This window comes from Podarcis melisellensis (genome assembly GCF_964234715.1).
Source record: "Podarcis melisellensis genome assembly, chromosome: Z".
In the NCBI taxonomy this organism is placed as follows: domain Eukaryota; kingdom Metazoa; phylum Chordata; class Lepidosauria; order Squamata; family Lacertidae; genus Podarcis; species Podarcis melisellensis.
Window position 1 is genome coordinate 44,731,576 of NC_138547.1, and position 23,995 is coordinate 44,755,570.

Genomic DNA, 23,995 nt, shown 5'->3' on the forward strand with positions numbered 1-23,995 from the left:
AACTTAGATGGCTTTAAAAGAGGATTCAGTTAATTCATGGAGGCTCTCAAGGGCTACTTGCCATGATGGCTATGTTCAGTCAGAGGCAGTCATGCTTCTGAATTCCAGTTGCTGGAAACCGTGGGAACAGAGGGGGCTCTTGCGCTCAGTTTCCGCTTGAAGAACTCCTACAGGCATCTGTTTGGCCCCAGTGAGAACAGAATGCTGGATTGCAATGACCATTAGCCTGATCCAGCAGGCTCTTCTGATGTTCTTATAGAAGTGAATGTAAGGCAACTAGCCATTCACAAAAATTGGCATATATATATATATATATATATATATACACACACACACACCATATTTTTCGCTCCAAAAGACACACCAGACCACAAGGTGCACCTAGTTTTGGGAGGCGGAAAACAAGAAAAAATTATTCTGAACCCCAGAAGCCAGAACAGCAAGAGGGATCTGGCTTCTGGGATACCGTGTGACTGTTCTGGCCTCTGGGATAACCGCGCCAAGCCTCTTCAGGGCAGTGGGATGAAGGCTCCCCCTGCCCAAAGAGGCTGCGCACAGCTAAGGCAGAAGCAAGGACGGCACGTTGCTGAAGGGGTGCTGCGCAGTTCTCCCTCTCAGAGGAAGAGAGCGCCCCTTCAGTGAAGCTGGAGAAGGAACAGAAAGAGTCCCTTCTGTTGCTTCTCCGGCTTCGAAGGGCAGGCGTGTGGCAGAGAGGGACAGCTGCGCAGCACCTCTTCAGCGAAGCAGGAGGAGGAACAGAAGGGGCTCCGTTCCTCCTCCCTCTTCGCTGAAGGGGCGCTGCGCACCTCTACCTCTCTGCGCAGTGCCATTCACTCCATAAAACGCACTCACATTTCCCCTTACTTTTTAGGAGGAAAAAAGTGTGTCTTATGGAGGGAAAAATACAGTGTGTGTATGTGTGTGTGTATGCAAATCTCTCCCTGACACACTGCTTTTGGCACCAAAAAGGGGTGAGGGCAGAATGGGGTGAAATGGGGCCAGATAGGGGCAGGGCAGCGTGGAATAGTGGAACCCCCACTTTCACGTATCCTGGTGCCATATGTGGCATCCGGGAACAGAACCCCCGTGTATGTGGAAATGCATCAAGGTAACAGGTCCTCAGAACCTTGCAAAATGTACAGGGCATACGTATTTATCCTTCCAAGCTTGAAGTATAAGTCTCTTGGAAAGCATAAGGGCTCAGTACATCCCCTTTTCTGTTCTTGCTGTTAATCCCCATACTACAGAAATATAAAGGAAACATGAACATTTGCAAACATGAACATCTGCTTCCAGCATCTATCTGAATGTTTTGTAAGTAAAGTAAAGTACAGTGGTACCTTGGTTTACAACCACAATCCGTCCCAGAGGTCCGTTTGTAAACCAAAACAGGTTGTAACCCAAGGCGCACTTTCGCCAATGGGGCCTCCAAAATTTTTTTGTTCGTAATCCAAAATAAATAGGTTGTAATCCAAAAAAAGGCTGCAAACTGGGACGTGCACTTCCGGTTTGATGTGTTTGTAATCCAAAATGTATGCAAACCAAGGTACCACTGGATTTTAAACTTGCTTAATAGTGTGCAGTCTGTTCATTGCAGGAGAGGTAGAAAGAGAGGAGCACTGTTTGCAAACATACTAACGAAGATGAAAAGGTCTAACTGCCTGTGTTCCTAACACCATACTGCTTGACGTTTCTGTGTTTAAACTCTGCTACTGGGGGTTCTCACCTGCTGGATTGTGTGTTTACCCCTGTGTTTTGAATCCAGGCACCCAGCCAATTCGTTTGCTATTTATGCCACATACATGAGTCACAGGAATTCATATTTTCCTCACACCCACAAATTAGTGTTGAACCACCATAGCAATGTGCCAAAAAATATCCCCGGTGTTTTCCTCCCAACACTTCTACAGCCATTAATGAGCGAAGAAAATGCATTAAAAAATTATCAAAAGGGAGAGAAAACTTCAGTGAACTTATCACAGGAGGGCTGTATGTGTGCAAGGTTTTTCTTAAACTTACACTAAATTTTGTGGTGGCTGAGGGTGTGGGTGTGCCCTTTTTTTATTCTGCAAGTTATCTCAGTGGTGCTCCTGGTTGCCCATAGAGAGACTTTTCAGATCAGGAGGTATGAGCAGCTAGAATGCTTTGGTGTGCTGAAGGAAAATCTACTGGGCGGGGGGCACAAACACATACTGTAAACTGCCCAGAGTGGCTGGGGAAAACCAGCCAGATTGGCAAGGTATAAACATTATTATTATTATTATTATTATTATTATTATTATTATTATTATTATCATCATCATCATCATCATCATCATCATCCCACCCCTGGCAACTTTGCAGTAATTGGGTGGGTAAACTGTGGTGGGTAAACATAGGGTTGCCATATGTCCAGTGGTGCTGTTTTTGCTGATTTTCCATAAAGATAGCTCAACAACTTTGGACACAACAACAACAACAAAAATTTCACTGTTTGAAATATGGCAACCCTAGTAAACTACTGTTCCCGTTATTCTTTGGGGGAAGTCATGTGCTTTAATATGCATCAAATCTGCTTTAAATATATGGTGCAGATGAGAGTGGGAGGTTTATTCCTCCTTTTATTCCCTCTATTTAAGCAAAAACTCCTTCTTGACATGCATATGGGATCCATAATTCTGAAACAGGCATGAGAAGGGACAGAGATATATAAAAATGACAGACAGAAAAGGAGATCCTTTATGGACCAGTCTATGTGCAAGATATGGGCATGTAACTGAGTGTGCCACAGGAAGCATCCGTCCACAACTTTGCAGGAGTGCATGGGGCTCTGAGCTGGCAACAGGTTCCCTCAGCTCCAACTGCTTGCCATCCTGAAGGACGGAACACATTTGCCTGACATGTCCAAACAGGACATCTCTTTATTTGATTTCCTCCTCTTCCAAACATTTGCACTGGCCCAGCTGACGGTGGGACATTGTCGTTGGCCTTTGTAAACACCACCACCACAACAAGAGAGGGAGAAAATTCTGAATGGGCCTGAGGGCCCCTGGAAAAGAAAGGCTGCTCTGTCTTGGGAATGCCCAAGTGCTTCTCTTACAGCTTGGCCTGTCTGCCTGAGAACTTCTATTCATTTGGTTTCAGCACCTGATTAATTAGCTAATTAGGCCTTCAAGAAGACTGGCTCTGTTATGTAATTTCAAGGGGTGCTGAGGTCCGCCTTCAAGGAGGCCATGGAGGGAAACTCTGAGCTGTTGTATTTTTCAATTCCTCAGCGCCCATCTCCATCATTTTTACAGTTGGAAATGATACTCTAAATCTAAATTTAACGGCTATTAACATTAGGCTTCCCTCTCTGCCCTCCTGCCCCACAGCTGCATTTATTAATAGACATGGCACTATGAAATATTTGGTGTGTATGTGTGTGTGAATATTCAGGGGTGCCAACTTGAATAAAATATTGAGCCGGCCCAAGTAAGTTCTGCACTGCATATTCAGTCACATGATGCAGTGCACACACACCATTTGAATGGCAATGCCTATCCATTTTGGGGGTCCCGGACCCCTCAAGTATTTTATTGGGGCCCCCAAAGACCCCCTCGGCCCCTAGGAGTTAGCTCCAAGGGTATAGCCAGAAGGGGGCAGGGGGTGCTACCCCCCCCCAGATCAAGTAAAATTTTAAAAAATACTTAACTAACCATCCAATCACATCGCAGATAGCTCAGTTCTGCTACACTCATGGTTGGCTCTTATGTGAATAATTGATTCACAGGTGTATCAACAACAACAGGAGCAGTGTGAGTACTGGAGGTGAACAGATGTTGTCCCCCTCTACCAAAAGTCTAGGCAACACTGAGGTAGATGCATTGATGCTCTGACTTGGCATCAGGCGGCTCCCTGTTTTCTAAGCTAAACATGTGCTGGCTAGCACTGCACAACTGGAATCCTATGAAATCAGTAGGAATTACCTCTGACTAAACAAATTTTGGATGGCCCTGCAAATTTTCCTAGATATGGGTCTTTCGGTAATCCTCCTGCACAAGGGCTGTTTTAAGACATACAGGCACTCTTCACACAAGCTAACATTTTGCATCATCCACACAGCACTGTTGGAATCAAAATGCCTGTTGTTTTCACCCATTTTAAACCAGATGTATTGGGAGGGGGTGGCGTGGAATTCAGCAAGTTGTTATTTATTTTTTTAAAAAACAAACACCTGTTGCCAATGTCCTCTTTGGGATACCTGAATGATCATTTTAACACCCCCCCAATCTGGAAGCAACATTACAAAGTTGAACTGCAAGCTGACAGGTGCCAGTATTTGTCTGACCACTCCATATTTTCCTCTCTTTTTACAAAATAAATAAATAAAAATGTTTGCAATCCTTGCTTAGATCAGGCCAAGGCCCTGCTGTTGCTATAAAAGTCATATGTTACACAGATGTCCTCAGAACACACTTGCACATGGGGGACGAGAGTATGGAGCAAATATAAACAAGACCAAAAAAGAAAGAAAGAAAGAAAGAAAGAAAGAAAGAAAGAAAGAAAGAAAGAAGTTGAAAGGTAAGCCTCAAACTAAAGGTTCTCTCTCTTTTTTTTGGAAGGAGGGGGTCAATGAAAGAGAGAATAGTCATCTTTTGCCCCTTAATTTCAATTAAAAGGACAATTACCTTAGATAGCGCACTGATAATGTAATGGGGAGGGGAGAAAACAAAAAGGTCTTTGTCCCAGGGATGTCTCCTGTAGTTGTCCTGAAGAAACTTTCCCCCTTTTTAGGAATCTGCCCTGCACTTCTAATTAATGGTGTGCATACCAAGACTGCAATTGCTTAATGCATAACAAGTGGGGAAAGAGGAGAACAGGAGAGAAGGGGGGGGAATCTTTTAATGTTTGCAATTGCCCTGTTAAGAGTTATGGCAGAGAAAGATCGCCTTCCTCCTCCCCTTCAACGCTTCCCCACCCCCCCACCCCCGAAACGGCCTCCAACCTCCCCAACTTACTGTCTGTTAAAGCAAGCCTTTTGAAAAGAGAATGGCAACCTACAAAAGCTGTCAATCAAAGCTTGCCCTCCGAAGCTGGAGTTCACATGGATTCGAATGACAGCCCCCTCCGTCCACCCGCCCTCCCCGCCCGCAAAGCATCAATCTCTCTCCCCCCACATGCACCCACAGCCCATTGTGAGGGGCGCAGGTGTTTGTTACAGCACCCAGAAGCCGCCTCCTTACAACCCCGCCGCTGAGAAGCGGGAACTGCGGACAATGTGTGGCCTCGCAATGTGGGAAGGGACAGAGGGACGTGTGTTTGTGTGTGGAGGAGGGGAACAGACAGATGGTAGAGGATACCAGGGGAGTAAAGTCATTTCAGAACAATTGCCCCCTTCTATTTTTAACTTTCTCGGATGGGCCCAGTTTGAAACGAAACAAAAACACCCCGGGTGTCGTGGGTGGGGAGTCATCCGACGGATCGCACCAGCAGCGTTCTTAGCTAAACGTCTTTGGTGGGGAGGAAAGGGGAAACTGGGGAAAATTAGAAAAGTTTGGTTGCTTTTGCAACTTTTAGCAAAAGAAAAGGAAGAGAATGTTGACAAAGTCCTTTTTATGGAGTGATTGAGTTAAAAGCATATAAACTGCTGGATTTTACATGTGTGTTACACCCTATGCTTGCATGAAATTGCTCCCTGCCTTGGTTTTAGTCTTCAATCTCCATATAGAATTCATGCAACTGCCCCAAGAAAGCTAAACAAGAATTGCTCAGATCCTGCCAAAATTAGAGGCTGCCGCCTCCCACTTTTCCTTTATTTGGACAAATTCAACCCTGGTTTGTTTATTTTTAAAGAATTTATCTGACAACTTGAAATTTCACATTTTAAGAACCCACACTGAAATCACAGCACAGCTTGGTTTAACTAACTAACTAACTAAACAGAGTTTGCTTCTGCTAACCCGACATTAAACACAATTACTTCTATATTTTAAAGGCAAAAATAATAGAACAAGCATCCGTAGACAAGCACATGCTTGACTGGCCATTCTCTTGTCATTTGTAAATAATAATAATAATAATAATAATAATAATAATAATAATAATAATGGCTGTAACTCTGTGGTAGAGCATCTACTTTGCATGAAGGCCCTAGGTTTGTTCCCCGGATGAACCTGGCATGCCAAATGCCCAGAGAGCTGCTGCCAGTCAGTGCAGACAGTACTGAACTAAATGGACCAATGGTCTGACTCCATAGAAGCCTGGTTCCTATGTTCCTATGAAGAAATAAAGGATGCTATGGCAGCTGCATCAGCCCTCCTTAGCACTGACATGCCCATTCAGGCTCAGAGTCTGATAAGATTGCACTTCTTTGCTTCCACCCTCATCATCTTCTCCTCTCTGGGGGCCATTGGAGGGCCTAGTCCTAGAATCATAGAGTCGTAGCATTGGAAGGGACCATGAGGGTCATCTAGTCCAACCCCCAGCAATTCAGGAATCTGTGGGGCCCCAGGCTTTGGCCCTGAAGTCCAGTCCAGAACAAAACACTCCACACATGCAATTCTACAGTATATATGTGTGTATCAGAGCCTGTGGACGGAAGCAGTTGACAGCTAGCTGCACTCCAGATCCCATTTAAAAGCAATGAGGGAGTTTTCCCCTCGAGTTGCACGGGGATGTTGGAGATGAGTAATTTACAAGCCTTTTAAAGAGCCCAGAGACATTTTGCTTAATGGGCAACCCCAGTCACACATGGCAGGAAGAGCAGAAACAGCTGAGTTAGAATATGCTTACTGGGGCATCAGCGTGATGATAACATCTCCCTGATGGCAGGATGAAAAAGCAGAACTGTCCTCTTCCCCTGAAGGGACTTAGCGAGTTCCGCTTTGCTAATCAAAACACCAGGTTTCGGGTTTCACATGAGACTGGCATTTGAGGGCAGGGTGTGTGTGAGAGTGTAGGATGTTTGGACTTTCAATCACAGCTTATTAGCACCATCCTCAAGAGATAAAAGATTTAGAGCTCTTGTGCAATAAACCCCCTCCCCTCCCTACCCAAATCAGATGCTTGGTGATAAGGAAAGTGATGTCAAGATGCACTGGGAAGTGTGAGACAGCATTAGCCTGATGCAATGTTATCTGGCTTTTCTGCAAACAAATCAGAATGAATGCTCAAGAAATAGCCAGTCATCTCAACACCCTGCAATGAATCAGGACAACTGCCCCATAAACAGGTGGTCTAGAAGCAACCAGAGGCTTATAGGGCTGATTTGGGTGGTCAAAATGGAAGACCATGGATTTAGCATCATAGCTTGGACCTGCCATCCAAACACTGCATTCTTGGACAACTCTGAGAGCCCTGGCAAGGTCCATTGTTAATATAGTGGTACCTCCGGTTGCAAACGGGATCTGTGCATGTGCATGGTGCATAGAGCGCTTCTGCACAGGCATGTGTAGTGAAACCCAGAAAAATGCTTCCAGATTTGCTGTGTTCACATCCCGAAGTTTACGTATACAAAGGGATACATAAGCGGAGGTATGGGTGTATCTCCCCTGAGCCTTCTAATCAGCACATACCAGTGAACCCCCATTGCAATTTCCCACATGCCTCCAAAGTAGCATCACTTCAGGACCCTGTAAAGGAGTGCCTGCTGCCCATTAAAGGTAAAGGGACCCCTGACCATTAGACCCAGTCATGACCAACTCTGGGGTTGCGACGCTCATCTCACTTTCTTGGCCAAGGGAGCTGGTGTACAGCTTCCGGGTCATGTGGCCAGCATGACTAAGCCGCTTCTGGCGAATCAGAGCAGCGCACAGAAACACCGTTTACCTTCCCGCCAGAGTGGTACCTATTTATCTACTTGCACTTTGAGGTGCTTTCGAACTGCTAGGTCGACAGGAGCTGGTACCGGGAGCTCACTCTGTCACAGGGATTCAAACTGCCGACCTTCTGATCAGCACACCCTAGGCTCTGTGGTTTAACCCACAGCGCCAGCCGCGTCCCGCCTTGCTGCCCATTAGTGCCGGATAAACCTGCCTTTGGGGTGGGGGGAGGCAATTGAATAGGAGGGGATCCACCAGAGGGCATTTGGCAGACTGCCTCCTCAAAGCAGCCCTACCACGGCTGGAATATTCATGCCACCTCTCCCTAAAGCAATGTTTTCTCAGGGTGTTGCACATTCACCAGGAACACAGACATGGAATGGAGAGGACATTCAAAATCAGTTTAGGGTGGTGCATTGGGTGGGGCTGCTGATATCTAAAGAGGGGGAAAGAAACCTAAAGAGCCAGCTAATCACAACAAAATCCAAAATCCTTGATCACAACAAAAATAGCACTTTGGATCATAGGAAGAAATGGCCACCATCAGGCATGCCCTATTCATCCCATTATAGCAATACCCCAGAATCAATACAAACAATCTGGTGTGCCCTTCATTCACCACCCTACCATTTAAAAGGGGGAGCAGCAGCTTCCATTGATTAACCAACCAAAATAGGAGTTGATTAATCTGTTTAGGGGTTGATTAATCTGCTTATTGAACCAATACAACTTAGAATGCTGCAGTGTGCCATACATAGGGCTGCCCTTGAAGGCAACTTCGAAGCTTCAGCTACCACAGAATGCAGCAGCTAGATTGCTCATTGGAATGGATAAATTTGTGCATATAGAATCATAGAATCATAGAGTTGGAAGAGACCACAAGGGCCATCGAGTCCAACACCCTGCCAAGCAGGAAACACCATCAGAGCACTCCTGACATATGGTTGTCAAGCCTCTGCTTAAAGACCTCCAAAGAAGGAGACTCCACCACCCTTCCTTGGCAGCAAATTCCACTGTCAAACAGCTCTTACTATCAGGAAGTTCTTCCTAATGTTTAGGTGGAATCTTCTTTCTTGTAGTTTGGATCCATTGCTCCGTGTCCGCTTCTCTGGAGCAGCAGAAAACAACCTTTCTCCCTCCTCTATGTGACATCCTTTTATATATTTGAACATGGCTATCATATCACCCCTTAACCTCCTCTTCTCCAGGCTAAACATGCCCAGCTCCCTTAGCCGTTCCTCATAAGGCATCATTTCCAGGCCTTTGACCATTTTGGTTGCCCTCCTCTGGACACGTTCCATTTTGTCAGTGTCCTTCTTGAACTGTGGTGCCCAGAATTGGACACAGTACTCCAGGTGAGGTCTGACCAGAGCAGAATACAGTAGCACTATTACTTCCCTTGATCTAGGTACTATACTCCTATTGATGCAGCCCAGAATTGCATTGGCTTTTTTAGCTGCCGCGTCACACTGTTGGTTCATGTCAAGTTTGTGGTCAACCAAGACTCCTAGATCCTTTTCACATGTACTGCTCTCAAGCCAGGTGTCACCCATCTTGTATTTGTGCCTCTCATTGTTTTTTGCCCAAGTGCAATACTTTACATTTCTCCCTGTTAAAATTCATCTTGTTCTCTAATCTGTCAAGGTCTTTTTGAAGTGTGATCTGATTTGAAGTGTTAGCCACCCCTCCCAGTTTGGTGTCATCTGCAAATTTGATCAGGATGCCCTTGAGTCCATCATCCAAGTCGTTGATAAAGATGTTGAATAAGACCGGGCCCAAGACAGAACCCTGTGGTTCTGTCACTCTTCTCCAGGATGAAGAGGAACCATTGATGAGCACCCTTTGGGTTTTCAAGACATGCACAAATATACAAGAATATCATGGGGCAAATATACAAGAATATCATGGGGCACCTTGTCAAATGCCTTGCTGAAATCAAGGTAGGCTACATCCACTGCATTCCCTTCATCTACCAGGGTTGTAATTCTGTCAAAAAACGAGAATTACAAGCCTAGTAGATGAAGGGAACGCAGTGGATGTAGCCTACCTTGATTTCAGCAAGGCATTTGACAAGGTGCCCCATTTGACAAGGTGCCCCATGATATTCTTGTATATTTGCCCCATGATATTCTTGTATATTTGTGCATGTCTTGAAAAAGTATCTAGTGGTTCCCTTTGATGGCTGGTAATGCAAAATGGAGAACAGCCTCCTCCAAAGGCATCACGGACTTTGAAGAAGCATGAACTCAGGACGCAAGGGAGAAATTATCTAAGAGGAAGGAACATTTGGCAAACCCTCACTTTGAGCAACTCCCACCTGGAAACCTATGTCCCCACTATGGAAGAACGTGTGGATCCAGAATTGGCCTCTACAGTCATCTATGAACATGCTGTTAAGACCTAGTTCATGGAAGACAATCTTACTCTGCTATGAGTGATTGTCAAAGAAGAAGACTTCAAAGAGCTTGCAGCCTTGGCATCTAAAAAGAATAATCGGCGGTATACAAATGTTCCAAAATATAATTAAGCTAAACAAATAAAGCAATCAAGCATATCTTTAACACTAATCCTTGAAAACATTGGCAGCATTAAGATATATTCAACTGTGTAAATAAGTTTTGATGGATGTAATAATGGAATACTGAATGGGTTGGTTTATGTAAAATATGCAGGGATTTATGATATGCAAAATGAACCATGGAAAGAGAATTGATATTTTAAGGATGTTTTAATGAGTATTCTAGATTGTAAAACTGTTGGCTGAAAGAAGAATTTGGCTGGGTAATCTACTGAACTTTGAGTTGATTAATCTACTGATTAAGTTTGCAGCCCTATATTTTGCACTTCCCTATCACCCCACCTGGCAAAAAATAAATAAAATAAAATAAATGATTGTTGAAACTAGCACCCTAGATCTCTGGCTAAGGCTTTGGGAAACTTTGAGAAACACCTAGTAGAAACTGGGAAATGTGCCTTGAGGGTGGGGGGGGGGAGGGAGAACAGTTTGGGAAGATATCATCCACCCCTCTTCCCAAATATCACATCCAGCTATCAGTGGTTTTTAAAATGTTCTTTTAACAATTCAAAAACTGAATGGTTGTCAGCCACTTTGGACTTCTGTATTTTGAGGGGAAATCATTGTATAAATACATATGCAAAAGCATTTTTTCTCCCCCACCATACCCCTCCAGACACACAAACAAACAAGCACACATGCCTGTTGGATACATGGAAGCATCACAGAAAATATCAGGAACCTCTGGCTTTCTTGGTTTGTTGGTTTTTTAAAATGCTTTTCTCTAAGTATTGCCCCCACTAAGGCAGATTTACAGTCCTTAAAAGCACTCTTTGCTACAAGATCAGCAATCACAAGAGAGAAGCAGTAGCCCATCAAGTGGCAGTGAGTCATTAATAAAAGCTGTGAGTAAAAATTAAATGCTACTGAGCGCATGAGTTTATCAAAAGGTTTCCCTCCATTATTATTATTTATCATAATGCAAATAATATGTACATGATAGCATATCCATAAATTATCTCTCTCTCATATATATATGTGTGTGTGTGTGTGTGTGTGTGATAATTGAGAGAGAGAGAGAAGTCACACAATCCTGTGAACTGTATCAGAATAAATGAATAATATTGTTGCCATCTATCTGTCTTAGAGTTTTTTTGGATTTGATATCCCACTTTATCACTACCCGAAGGAGTCTCAAAGCGGCTAACATTCTCCTTTCCCTTCCTCCCCCACAACAAACACTCTGTGAGGTGAGTGAGGCTGAGAGACTTCAGAGAAGTGTGACTGGCCCAAGGTCACCCAGCAGCTGCATGTGGAGAAGCGGGGATGCGAACCCGGATCACCAGATTATGAGTCCACCACTCTTAACCACTACACCACACTGGCTCTCACAATGGAGGAGTGTACCTTCAGGGTTGAACTCAAACCACTGGAGGCTAACATTGCCTTCTGTGGCTGTAGAAATCGATACAGGAGAGACATGTTTTGTTTCAGCTGGGGAAGATGAAGGCGTCCAGTTGTGCTGCTGCAGATGCACCATGGTGCTTCTGTGCTTCTCCCAGTGGTCATTCCTCCTCTGGTCACTGCTATGAATACACAACCTGTCTCCAGGCACTGTGATTGTCTGCAAGGGATTCCCACACAGCTGGGTTATTGTTGTCAGCCTTCATGTCACGTTTGCAGACATCTTTGTAAAGCAGAGCTGGTCTGCGAACAGGCCTGGTGCCTGAAGACAGCTCCCCATAGAGCTTTTCCTTGGGGATCCTTCCATCCTCCATTCTGTGCACATGACCAAGCAAGCATAGACATCATTGAGACAGAAGGGAGAACATGCTGGGAATGTGGGCTTGGGGGAGAACACCTTTGATTCAGACTCTGTGCTGCCATGTGCTGCCCAAAATCTTCCTGACGCAGGGTATGTGGAAGGCCTTGAGTCGTAAGTTGTCCATGACTCACTTCCATAAAGAAGCATGTTCAACAGGCAAACCTGGTAGACCTTCATTTTGGTACTGAACATCAGCATCACATTCTCCCAAACCTTTTGAAGAGGCAAGCCATTGCAATTGCTGACTTGCCAATACACTTCTCAGTAGTGATGGTGGTGGTAGTTTTAGCTAGGCATGTTTCATGATATGATGTGTGTTCTTTCTGTGTCACGCAGTGTTGGCTCCAATCTTTCAAGAGCTATCAAGACACCTTCAGGATGGGGGCACCATCCGTGAGTCACTACAGCAGGTTGAGGGTCCTCATCAGTAGGTCCCCCTTTGAGGGTGCCTGCCCCCTCTAGATGTTCCTGCCCAGCCTACCCTTTCTGACCCTGGCCCTGACTCATGTACGCCCATGTGTTCTTCCTTTGTAGCAGGAGCTGGGAATCCCAGGTCCTGGCGGTCAAATGCAGCCTTTTGGAGTTCTCCCTCTGGCTCCTGAGACTCTGCCCAAGCCACACCCCTGCCTGGCTCTGTGCTCTCCTCAAGCAGCTTTACCTGTGCCATAATGACCCCTGAATCCAACAGGAATCTGGACACTGGGGTGGAAGGGCACGGGATAGGTAGCTGTGTTGGGTCAGGGCTCAGATATGTAGAAGATAGGGAGACCACTGAGCTTGAGGCAGTTGGACAAGAAGTCCCAGAGGAACTTCTTAGACCTTCAGGGCCTATAAGGGCAGAACCTGAACCTTCACAAACACCATCCCCTGAGCTGGAAGAACCAGATGCCTGCCACCACACATCACCGGAGGCTACGGGATGGAGAAGGCCCAGAAGGTTGGCCTGTCAAGGTTCTAGAGAAGGTAGCCTGATGACAGGCCTTCCTGCTCTGCCAACCTTTGCTGGAACAAGTTGCTCGCCTGCAGCTTTCTGGGCATCCAGCCTTTCCTCTTTCCTCGTGGGTTCTGATATTGGACTGGAATAAGGCAACCTGGCTGGGATGTGTCCTTGAACCAGTGTTTCACGAACTTGGTTCCCCATCACCCCTGACCACTGGTCCTGCTAGCTAGGGATGATGGGAGTTGTAGTCCAACAGCATCTTGGGACCCAAGTTTGAGAAGCCCCGCTAGAACTCTTGCTTGCCTGGATGGAGACCTCTGAGTGGGTGGGTGGATGAGTGGCCACCCACTGCCATGTGGCCCCCAGAAAGTTCCCTTGGGCTGAGAAAGGGATCCTTGCCTCTGCTTTATGAGAAGGCTTTAATCCCTCCAGTCAAGTGCCTAAGTAGAAGCTCTCTGATCTTTTCTTTATAAACTGCCTTCCTCTAAGCTTTCTCAAAGCATGTCAGTCTTTAATGCCCTCCAATGCTTTATGAATCCTTTTTAAACTATGTGGGCGAGCAGTGAAGGCTTAGCTCAACAAAGAATACTTTGCTACCTGCAAAAAGAAGCAGTGGGTACCTGAAGGATATAATGCCCTTCTGGAGTATCTCTTGTCCAAGTCCTCCAAGAAATTAATAGGGGCACATCGGAGTCTCTTATCCTCACAACAACCTTGTGAAGTGAGTTGGGTGTAGAATTAAATGTAGAATTGCACTAAAGCCCCAACTAAGCCACAAATGGTTTGGCCATCATTTGAATCCACATCACAGGACAGTGTTCTTAGCTTTCTACCACATTGCTTATGGCTGCAATTCCCACTTACCTGGGAATAAGTCTCACTGAAGTTAATAGGGCTGAATTAAACTAGGATTGCACATGATGCAGATCTCCTGATGTTGCATTGGAAGCTACCTTCTGCTGAATCTGTCTGGTCTATTTAGCTTAGTATCGCATACACTGAGGGCTTATCCACACTAATCTTTTGCCCTCTCTTTCTAGACACATGTCCACACTTTAAAACTCCATGTCCAAGTGCTGTTGTCTCCAACCCCTCACCCTGGAGCTTTCCCCATGAAATCCACTTTTTAGTGCTCAGTTGGAGCAAAATTCAATGCAGGTTTTCCCTTTAGAGCGCAGACCATGCCTGGAAAGCTGGGTAAAAAGCTCTCCAGGTTCCAGAGTGCAGACAATTCCCAGTCCTATCAGGAGATACCAGGAGGTGAGCCTGCAACCTTCAGTGTACAAAAGAGACTTGCTACCACTGAGGTACAGCCCTTCCCAGTTACATCAGTGGCCATCTCTCTGCATGAGCTTTCAGAACGCAAGTGGGCAAACGTGGTGTCAAAACATCAATAAGTTTTCCCATGTTTTCAATCTGCTTAGATCCAGAGCAGTTTCGAACAGCTGCCTCTCTGCCACCCCAAACTGTGAAAACAGCACCCTCTGCTGTTCAAGCTCTGCATTTATCCGCTTTGAAATGTCGACCGGCTTTGACTCTTCCTGCAGAGCAGGAACCTGTACTAGACACAGGTTAGTACAGGTACAACCCCCTGCAGTGCAGAAACCCTGCCCACAGGAGAAGTGGATTTAGGGGAGCACAACCAGTTCAGTTGCACTGGAGAAAGAGTCTCAGGGGCATCATAGGGAACACTGCAACTGTGCTTTAGAATGGAACATGAGCAGTAGGGAGTGCCAAATTTTGGCACCGCTGAAATTTTAAAACCCAAAGTCTGCCACTGTTGGGGGACAATTTGCTGTCTTGCTTTTAACTGGTTTACTGAACAATTTAATTCAGTGATTGCCAAATTCCTGGTAGCCAAAGCACATTCTGGTTCTTATTTAAAGCTGGAAAGCTCAGTTGGTAGAGAGTGAGACTCTTAAATCTCAGGGTCATGGGTTCAAGCACCATGTTGGGCATTGCAGGGGGTTGGACTAGATGACCCTTGGGGTACCTTCCAATTCCTTGGGGGTGTCTTATCAGACTAGGAGGAGGAATCCTTAAACCAACCAGTTATAAAGCTCTGAAGAAGTGACTTCCTCTGAAACAAGGCATTCCAACATGGGAGGGTTTGCATTGGGCGTGATAGGATATCAGCTCACAGTGACAACTGATTAGCAAGGGGCAAAGCTTGATTTGATTAGCCAATTTAGGAACAGTGGAAGTCAGACCATCTAGCTCCCCAGGGAAGGGAAGGGCCCTCCAGATCTTTGTTGGACTACATCTCACATGCTTCCTGATCATCAGTCATGCAGACTGGAGTTGATGGAGGCTGATGTCCAACAATATGTGGAGGGCTGCAGGTTCCACATCTCTGGTCTGCCCTGACCAACAATGGCTCTCCATGGTTTCAGGCAGAGAGTTTTCACCTTCCTTTCCTGATCTGTCTTCCTTCCCAGCTGTCCCCAGCCTGCCACCTGAGGCATCTGTGTGAAGCTAATCAGCAGGCCAGCCCTGCAACAATCCACTAACCACCTGTGCTTGCAGGGGAATGTGTGCACAGCTTCTCAGGATGCCAGCCCTGGTCCTGTGGCCAGTTTTAGATTTTCTGAACCAATTAGGGCTTTTGCCTTTCCACATAAAACCTTGCAAAGTGCCATGCAAAGGGACCCCTGACCATTAGGTCCAGTCGTGGCCGACTCTGGGGTTGCGGCGCTCATCTCGCTTTATTGGCCGAGAGAGCCGGTGTACAGCTTCTGGGTCATGTGGCCAGCATGACTAAGCCACATCTGGTAAACCAGAGGAGCACACAGAAACGCCATTTACCTTCCCGCCAGAGAAGGTACTTGCACTTTGACGTGCTTTCGAACTGCTAGGTTGGCAGGAGCAGGGACCGAGCAACAGGAGCTCACCTCGTTGCGGGGATTCAAACTGCCGACCTTCTGATCAGCAAGTCCTAGGCTCTGTGGTTTAACCCACAGCGCCACCCGTGTCCCTTATGCACACTGATAGCACTGTATAAATAATAAATATCACTACCATCAATTTTATTGTTAAGCATACAGCCAAGCACTGATGCTGAACTTCCTGAATACCTGAGCATGTGTGCAAGCTGTTTCTGTACCCTCATAACGTTGACTACCAGAAACCTTTCCCCCCAAAATCTGGCATCTCTGAGTATCCAAATTCTGTGCAATCCAAAACAAATTAAACCAGCAGAAAACAAACAGGTCTTGGCATGAGTTAAACACACACACACACACACTTGAACATATTTTTCCTTCCCTCTTTTATTTCATTTTTTAAAATCCCTCCAATGTCATTTATTTTACCAGATCATCAATCTAGGTTTTGTTTTGTTTTGTTTTCATTTCAAGTCACAGCGATCAGTCCCTGTTTTTGTTCATTTTGTGGGGAATTTTGTTCTTGCTATGATTAGTTAACTTTTTTATAAAAAGTTTTATAAACAACAACAACAAATCAAACTGACAGGAAGTTCACCTCCAGTTCATTTTGATCCTTGGGAGGGCTGGGGCTGGGGGCTGAGGTTGTGGGTTATGGGTTGGAATAGAGGGTGATGCAATCCATTGATTTTGGGGTGTTCTGACTCGGCACGCTGTGACACAGATGCTCAAGCATCTCCATGGAAGAAAGACACTGAGTAGTTCAGCAAAGGCATGATACCAACCATCCTTGGAACTGGCATCATCTCAGCCATCACATCTCACGGATGGCGCACAGCATGATGCTTCCAGAATCGTTGCTTCCACCACTTCCTTCACCCTGGGATCCTTTGCCCTCCAGAGATTCCACGGATCCACTCCTGGAGGAGCCGTAGAGGCACTGGAAATGTTCCATGGAGTAAATGCTTCCAGACTCATCAGAGTGAATGCTTTCGGAGGAATTGCTCCTGTAAATATGGCTGATTGACCTGGAGCTTGCCTTCTTCTGTTTTGAGGGTGAAGCTTTTGACGGCTTAGGCAAGTGTGCCGCAGGGGGTGGGGATCTTGGATGGGATCGCTGCCGGGTCAGTGGCTTGGTCGGTGGCTGGGATGGTGGTGGAGATGGCGGTTGGCATGGTGGCTGGGACATTCCCATGGATGTTGGTGCCTGGCATGGTGGCAGGCATAGTGCCTGGCATGGTGGCAGGCATGGCATCCGCTGAGATGATTCTAGTGCCTCTGCTGGGGAAGGAGACAGGACAAACTTCGTTTCCATGCAGTGTGTCTGGATAGCAAAAGTCTTCACCTCCTTCCTCAGGGTGCTTGAAGAAAAAGAAGATGGGAGAGAGGTACAAGCACAGCAAGGAAACCCGGACAGATTTACTTTGCAGATTTGTTTATTTTAAGCAAACGTTCTGTTCAAAAAACATCTGATATGCATGTACATAAAACAAATAACCAGCCATTTTTTAAAACAAAAAACCGAACATCTTTTACATTGTCAGACAAGTTTCATACAGTTCCCCATAATGTATACAGGTCTGCATTTTTTGTGTATCTCATCACACCAATAAGTAACAATTAAAAACTCAATTTCTCTTCACAAACGCCACCCAACTGTCTATCTGCTCTAATTCTCTCCATATTTTGGAAGGACAGTCTCAGATTTACAGAAGCTGTCTTGGTTTCTTTTTGGATCCTGGAATGCCTCACTTTCCCTTAGGATGTCCCTGTTTTCAAAGGAGAAATGTTGGAGGGTATGAGTTATGCGACCCTTGAGCCAAGGAGATACAGTAAGTAACTATACAACCTTTAGAAGACAATCCTGTCTTCTAAACCTGTATAGGGAAGTTTTTTGGGTTGTTTTTTTTTTTTTTTTTACTGTTTCATGTTTTTTCAAATGTTTCATGATTTATTAATGTCGGCAGACACCAAGCACTGACAGTTGTGGGGCCAAGGCAGAATGCCCGGCTGCAGCCCAGTCCAGAGGGCCTCCTGCACTAAGTTATCAGCTATATCATTAATTGTTGCTGCTGCTGTGCTCTAATACACCATGTCAGTCTATCAGTCCATCAAGCTCAGTCTCATCCAATCTGCCTGGCAGGGGCTCTCCAGGATTTTAAACAGGAGTCTTTCTCAGCCCTGTCTGAAGATGCCAGGGACTGAACTTGGGACCTTCTATATCAAGGCTGCCGGCTCCTTGGGGCTGAGGCACTATGCCCCCAAACTTTGTTTTAGGGAGGCAGGCCCCCTCAATGTTCACAGGGCCCCATGTGCGATGTTAGGATGTTGCGTCAGGCCCCCTCAATCCCCCACAGAAGTGGTGCCTCTGTTCTACATGCAAAGCAAATGCCCTGCCACTTTTCTACAGCCCAACATTTCTCATAGGATGTTGCTTTATATAACCATCTCAAATCCCTTGGCTTTATTGCTGTTGGTGACATTTGCTATTTCAGTTTTCATTATGCAAGGGCAATATACATGTATGGCCCATTCATAACACTTTTAGCAAAAATGCTTTCCCAAAAAATAATCATTTGGTGCTATAGTCTACTCCTCACAAAACTAATATTCCCAACATCCCTAACAAACTACAGTTCCCATGATTCTTTGGGTGGAAGCCATCAGTTCTAAATGTAGAGTATGTATGTGACCACAGTTACTTTGAGACACTTCAGTGCAAAAAGTGACAAATAATCATAACATAACCATCTAGCTCAGTATTGACTCCACTGACCAATAATCATGGAATCACAGAATCGTAGAACTGTAGAGTTGTAAGGGACCCTGAGGGTCATCTAGTCCAACCCCCTGAAATGCATCCAACTAAAGCATCCATGACAGGTGGCCATCCAACCACTGCTTAAAAACCTCCAAGGAAGGAGAGGCCACCACCTTCCAAGGTAGTGCATTGTGCTGTCAAACAGCTATTACTGTCAGTTCCTAATATTAAGTTGGAATCCCTTCAACTCCATTGGTATGGGTCTTCCTGAAAACAAGCTTGCTGCATCTTCCATGTGACAGCTCTTCAGATATTTGAAGATGGGTATCAGACTACTGCTCAATCTTCTCCAGGCTAAACATACCCAGCTCCCTCAACTATTCCCCCAAAGCCTCACTTTCCTTGGTTTCAGACAGATGTTTTCCCCAATCCTCTCTGTAGATATTGGGGATTGAACCTGGGTCCTTCTAAATGCAAAGGACTGACATTTGGTCCCCTTTCAAACAGCAACTCTACACGCTGGTGCATGCACAAGTTGGTGTGTGTGTGTGTTGTGATAGGTGAAACTTACATGTCGTCTGTCATCAGCTTGTAGTGAAGAACAGTGCAGCCAACAATGAGCAAAATCAGGAGCACCAAGAATACACACATCACGGCAATCAGCAGGTCTTGCTTCAGTCTCTGCTTTTCCATGGAGTCTTCTTCCAAATGGTTGTTTAAAGGAGAGGTACTGCATTAGTTCAAATTATCACCTGTATCCTGCCCTGCCCTGTTCCATCCTCCAAGGCACCCTTGCCATCTAGGAAGAATCTGAACCCATTTTGTATCTTTCCTAAATAAATTTCTTAGTTGGATTTGTTGGGATGTACTCATTTAGGAACTCATTCCTAAATGAGTACATCCCAACAAATCCAACTAAGAAATTTATTTAGGAAAGATACAAAATGGGTTCAGATTCTTCCTAGATGGCAAGGGTGCCTTGGAGGCAGACCATAGCTCAGGCAAACTCGGCCCTTCAGATGTTTTGGAACTACAACTCCCATCATCCCTGACCACTGGTCCTGTTAACTAGGGATGATGGGAGTAGGAGTCCCAAAACATCTGGAGGACTGAGTTTGCCTATGCCTGCCATAGGTCTATCAAGCTCAGCTTTGTCTACATTGACTAGCAGTAGCTTTCACACTTGGGTTCCTAGCTGTTGATGGACTACAACTCCCATCATCTCTGATCACTGGTCCAGCTGGCTAGGGATTATGGGCGTTGTAGTTGAACAACAGCCAAGAACCCAATTTGATAAACACTGCCTATGTGAAGATGCTGGGGACCTGAACATAGGAAGCTGCCATCTACCAAGTCAGACCATTAGGTCCATTTAGACCAGTATTCTCTTTGGACTATAACATCTCCTTGACCACTGGTCATGCTGGCTGCTGGGGTTGCTGGGAACTGGAGTTCAACAAGATCAGGAGGTCCACTGGCTCCCTGCCCCTGCCCTAGTGGGTCACAGCTAGAGATGGGGCAGAAACTTGATTCAGCTCCCACTTAAAGGTGAACCTACCTACCGGTAATTCACACTTCCTGTAACAATATGTGACCCAAAACACAGGTGGAATCTAGACACATATAAAAAAAGCTGTTAAAAACACTTTTTAAAAAGTTTTGAAAAATATATTGAATTTGCCACCATCACCACCTAGTGTCACATTTGTATAATGCACTTTACAAAACACTTAAAATGTTTTATTTGCAGCTGTATAGCTGAGCCCCCAGCCTTTTCCCCAAACTGAAATACAGCCATCCTTTCGAAATCTGCGCTCCTTCAAACTTCATGGTGCAATTCTCCAACCAAACATTGCTTACAAAAGTGAAGACAGCGTGCATTTTAAAAACCCATGTACAGTGGAACCTCGGTTTTTGAGCTTTTCGGAAGCCAAATGATTCAGAACCCAAATGCTGAAAATCGAACACACATCAGAAGTCAAACAGTTTCCGAGGTGCGTTTCTCCATTTTCTCAATTGAAATTCCTGACCGCCCATTGTGCCTCAGTTGTCAAACATTTTGGAAGTCAAATGGTCTTCCAGAACAGATTACGTTCGACAACTGAGGTTCCACTGTACAAAATGGCAGTATATTAGCAAAAACTGAACGGGGATAAATATGTGTGTTAGTCAAAATTGCATAGAAAAAATGTCAGTATTAGAAGAAAATCACACCAAGATGCTGATGAATTGTTATGAAAATTTTAAAAAGGGTAAGGGAAAGATCACAGATTGCTATAGCAATATGGAGAACTGAATATAAGGCTGGAAAAATGATGAACTTAAAAACTGACTTGATTTGTGGAAGAAGAAGGGTTTAGATTTGATAACCTGCTTTATCACTACCCTAAGGAGTCTCAAAGCAGCTAACATTCTCCTTTCCCTTCCTCCCCCACAACAAACACTCTGTGAGGTGAGTGGGGCTGAGAGACTTCAGAGAAGTGTGACTGGCCCAAGGTCACCCAGCAGCTGCATGTGGAGGAGCGGAGATGCGAACCTGGTACCCCAGATTACGAGTCCACTGCTCTTAACCACTACACCATGCTGGCTCTCTGGAGGCAAGGAAGGGAAGACCTCCCAGGATGAGAGATTGGGAGAAGAAAGGAAAACTTCCAGGTGGGAGCTGGGAGGGTCCACCACTTTTTGTGTGCATCAAGGGTTAAGAGCTACCTTTGGGAGAGGATGCAGTGTTTTCTCTTTCTCTTTCTCTTTCTCTGTTTCTGTTTTTATTTAGATTAGTTCCTTTTATCTTGTATTATGAAAAGCTTTAATAGGGGTAGGGAGAGAGAAATTGACTTGATTTGTCCACCCCCAGTTGCAGTTCTGAAAAGACATGACTTGCAGAACCTTCACTACACTACATTCTGCATTTTAGGAGGGTGGTGAAGTCTTTAAGATCCCCCACCCCTTTAATCACTTTTATCTTTCTGCCGTGCCAATGCATTTTTAAACTGACTCAGCGATTTTGCGCGCCTCTCATCATGTCACTGTTTTAATGATTGAATCAATTTACTGTACTGCCTAATCCCATTATCCACGTCTATGTTTGCAGTCTGGAAAGGGCCCTCCTGCAGGCAGAAAGGAAGGGGTAGGTGCTGGCCTAAAATAAGTTTTCCAATTGCATCCATGCCCCTCTACCTTCAGCAACAGCCATGTTAGGTGTCCCCACACCATTCAATGCACACCAAGTTCCTTTGGCACAGGGAAAGTCAAAACACCTTACTTTTGGGTCAAAACAGAATAGGTTTGTAAGGTTAGATGCAGAGCCCCTAAGAGGCTCTTACGTGCTAAGAAAGCTCTCCTTTGAGGTGATGGCTGGGGTTCCATTTAGAACTGGCGGGGCTATTAAAATACAGTGGCTATATATGTTTTAATAGCTCACTAGTGGTCACTTGTTTCCCTTCTCAATTCAGGGTGCTCCGCATTCCTGACTGAAGCCCTAAGCAGGTTAGGCCCCAAATATCTCAAAAACCATGTCTGTGCCTTTAGGTCCTCTTGAGTGTTAAGACTGACAAAGCAGGGGTCCTCTTGGTAGTTCCACCACCCTCAGAAGTTTGGGATGGTGGTGTCCTGGAACTTGAGATCCTCTGTGGCAGTCCCTAAGCTGGTGAATTCCCCTCTGACTGTACAGCTTTTGCCAAATACTGAAGATATTCACCCTGGCCTTTGACAGTTTTAGGTGTCTTGTTGGAGACACCTGGAATTTTGCTGAAATAACACTGTACTGCTCCATTTGGAAAAGTTTGGTGCCTCTTGTCATTGAAATGTTTTAATCTGCTATTAAATAGTTCTATGTATTGTATTGTTGTAACCCACTCTGAGACCTTATGGTGAAGGGCAGGTGAGCAATCTTATAAAGTAAGTAAATAAGTAGGCAGGTAGGTAAGTAAGTAAGTAAGTACATAAGAAAGTAAGTAAGCAAGGCATGCATTTATCCCTCACGGGTACCCTACCTTGGCACAAGTGTGGCCCTATAAAGATGGAGAACAATAGGAATGTATGGGAAAAGCTGTGCATTGTTTCTTTAGTCATTGTCTTTCCCCATGCTGGCTGCATATTATTCTGACCTACTGTACCATGGAACCACATGACACCCCCAGCATTCCTAACAACATTCTGACAGCATAATCTATTCCAGTGCTAGGGTGGGGTATGTGGCCAAGTGGGTGAGTCCATAAGCATTGGCGGAGGAAGAGGAGGGGGGAGCACATCGCCCCTGGCTGTGCGATCCTGGTGAGGTGCTATCATGGTTGCCCCCATGCGCTGGGCGCCCTGCCCCAACAAACGGCACACCCCACTCCGGGACGCACGCCAGCCCTGCCCCCACCTGCTCTCCACCCCGCAGTGCCGGAGCATGAAGCTCCACCACTGTCCATAAGGTCTTGCTGGATCCATCTAGGTCCATCTGGCTTGGCCCAAAGGTTCATTTGGTCTGCTATCCTGCTTTGCAGAAGCTAACCAGATGCCTCCAGGAAGCCCACAAGTCAAGGCTTAAAGGCAACAGCCCAGTCCTCCTCTCATTGCTTACAGCAGTGATGGCCAGACTTGGCCCTCCAGCTGTTTTGGGACTACAGTTCCCACCATCCCTGACCACTAGTCCTGTTAGCTAGGGATGATGGGAGTTGTAATCCCAAAACAGCTGGAGGGCCAGGTTTGGCCATCACTGGCTTACAGGAAGGGCCATATAGCACAGTGGTATAGTTTATGCTTTGCACACAGAATGTCCAAGGGTCAATCCCCAGGATATCTAGGTAGAGAGATAGGGATGTTCCTTACCTGAAACCTTGGAAATCCTTTGCTAATCAGTGTGGGCAGGATTGTGGCGGACGGTCCAATGATTTGGCTCAATGTAAGGCAGCTTACGATACGATAATCTTTATTGTCATTGTCCCATGCAGAACAACGAAATTGAAAAATCTACATAAGACATTCAAAACCCAACAAGCCTGCTATCCCAGCTATCCCAACCTTGTCAGACCCCTAAAAACTCTGATACCCCATTTTAAAATACAATATACTTCCATACAGACTCCTTACACTGCGTTTAAAACCAAAATCGCATTTGAGTAGAAACTGTTTCTCAGGCAGCTAGTCCTAGTCTTTATAACCCTGTACCTTCTTCCAGAAGGCAGAAGCTGAAAGAGATCATTTCTGGGTTGCGCACTATCCTGTGCTATCTCTGGAGCTTTCTTATGGCACCTGGAAGCATAGATTTGATCCAAGGTGGGAAGAGTGCACCCAATTATTCTCTC

The 23,995-nt window shown here is 45.5% G+C and overlaps 1 long non-coding RNA gene across 2 annotated transcripts; it reads right to left on the bottom strand.

The window, feature by feature from the left end:
• Window positions 1-16,312: 16,312 nt before the first annotated feature.
• LOC309361364 lies at window positions 16,313-22,811 on the bottom strand. 2 transcript variants are annotated; one of them, XR_014164450.1, is made up of 3 exons: window positions 22,697-22,811; window positions 19,276-19,402; window positions 16,313-17,304 (listed from the first exon to the last, which is right to left on the bottom strand). It is a non-coding gene; the product is annotated as an uncharacterized lncRNA (long non-coding RNA). The 2 variants fall into 2 exon arrangements; XR_014164451.1 differs by having other exon boundaries at window positions 19,276-19,405; window positions 22,697-22,802.
• Between the last annotated feature and the right edge of the window lie 1,184 nt (window positions 22,812-23,995).